Below are 2,245 nucleotides of genomic sequence, written 5' to 3'. Positions count from 1 at the left end.
AGGCCCCTGGATAAGAGAAAGGGCTTGTGCATTCAAAGGAACAGGGAGAAACTGTGGTAGGAAAACCAGGTGAAGGAAGAGTAGTATAAGATGAATTTTGGAAAGGTGAATTGGAACCAGATCACGTAGGACTTGTAGGTAATGATAAGGAGCTCAAAATCTCTTCAAACAGCAATGGAAAGCTATTCCAGGAGAGTGACATAATCTGATTTACACTTTAAAATATTTTTCTGGAGAGGGTTAAGCAGAGATCAGAAGGTATGCAGTAGTACAGGCAAGAGATGAGTGGTGGTAGTAAAAACTGAAAGTGGATGGATTTAAAATCCATTCTTTATAAGACTGAGTTCCTCAAAGGCAGAGACCATGTATTTTGTCCTTAGGACTTAGAACAAAGCCTTGAAAAATTATAGCTGTTTAGTGAATATGAGTTTAATGAGGGACTTTCGTAGTGATCCAGTGGTTGAGAATCCATCTGCCAATGGAAGGGACATGGATTCAATCCCTAGTCCAGGAAGATCCCACATGGCATGGAGCAATTAAGCCTGGGTGCTGAAAACTACTGAAGTCCACACACCCTAGACCCCGTGCTCAGCAACAAAAGAAGCCACCTCACTGAGAAGCCCGAACACTTCAACGAGAAATTAGCCCCCGCTGGCACAACTAGGAAAAGCCCCTGCACAGCAATGAAGACCCTGCGTAGCTAAAAATAAAATAAAAATCTAAAAAAAATTAGTATAAGGAATGAGTGGATCACACAAGTTTCTGGACTGGATTTGTCAGGCCCTACTCCTGGCTGCAAGGACTCTGGGGAGATCTCCCCTCTCTGGAGCTCAATCCTCCAGTCACTGTGTTATCAGACTGTTGTAGCCATTTAGTAAATGGTTAGCATGACCCAGGCATAGTGCTGATTGTTGAAGCATCATCTCGAATTCTCACAATATTCTTAAAGAGTGGATACTGATATTGTCCTCATTTTACATTTAATCTTATATGGTTACCTGACTTGGCTCAAGTCACCCAGCTAAAAACGGGGGAACCCACATCTGTTTGCTACAGGAATTGGCATTTACAGGTCCAGCTCTTTTTCCCTAAAAATTCCCAACTCCCTGAGTCTTGACAAACTGTAATAAGAATACTCCCCAGGAATCTTTCACAGTATGTCTGAACCTGGACGAAATTAAAATTACTGTTCTGATCACGGTAGGCAAGGAAGGCCATGGTGGTAGGCAGTGGATGGTGCTCCAGGTGTGAAGAAGTGCAGTCATTTCAGCCTGCCAGTTACCTTCCACGCAGCCAGTTGCAGGAAACGAGGCACACTACTTGCCATAAACGACTTGCTTGCAACTTTCTGCGCTAGTCAAACCTTCTCTGAACTTTGGTTTCCATTTCTACCAAATGGGGCTGAGAACACCGTTGTCACTAGTAAGCTTTGGTGTAAAGTTAAGCAAGACAGTTAATAGCTTTAGATGTTTAAGCACAGTGTCCCCGCATGTAGTGGAGAAACGATAAGATAAATCGAAGCTCGATAAATCGTGATCAGCTAGTCAGAATTGGAGTCTGGGGCCGGGTCTAAGAGGATGGCGTCAGCGGATTGGGCCAGTCGAAGGGGAGGCGGGTGCAGAGGGAGGAGTCACCCGCGTCCCGCCGCAGCAAGGAGCCCTGAATCAAGCGCGGTAGTTTCAAGCGGTGACCAATCCTAGGACAGCACTGTTTTGCGTCAGTTGTTGCGGAGGTTCAGAGCCACGCGCCTCTCACCGATAACAGTTCTAGCCGTTGCAGGTATACCCGTGCTCGGTTCCTGCGTGTCCATCCGTTACGACTCAGAGGACAGATAGAAAGTCTCAGTTACCCTCCTAAGTATCGGGCCTAGAAAGAGACTCCAGGTTACTCGCTCCAAACATAGAGCAGCACTAGCTACTTTTCTGGAAGCCGCTGACCAACGTCCAGTCAGAAGCTGTAGTGCCAAAATTCTTACGCGACTTGCTAGAGTAGCAAAAAGTTGCTTTCTTCGAGGAAGGCAGACTAGGGAGGAAAGGTACCCGGTAGAACCAGGCGGTGCGGGCGGGGGATATCCTTGGGTGGAAGGCAGACTAGGGAGGAAAGGTACCCGGTAGAACCAGGCGGTGCGGGCGGGGGATATCCTTGGGTTGGTTTGGGGCTGGGTCCTGGCCCTTTAAACTCGAGGGGGAGGATCCGGAAGTGGATAGGCGGGGCGAAGGGCCCTGCTATATAAGAGGGCCCAGCC

Source organism: Bubalus bubalis, chromosome 6, assembly GCF_019923935.1.
Source record: "Bubalus bubalis isolate 160015118507 breed Murrah chromosome 6, NDDB_SH_1, whole genome shotgun sequence".
Taxonomy (NCBI): Eukaryota; Metazoa; Chordata; class Mammalia; order Artiodactyla; family Bovidae; genus Bubalus; species Bubalus bubalis.
The sequence above is the reverse complement of the archived record's forward strand: the minus strand, read 5'-3'. Positions refer to the sequence as shown.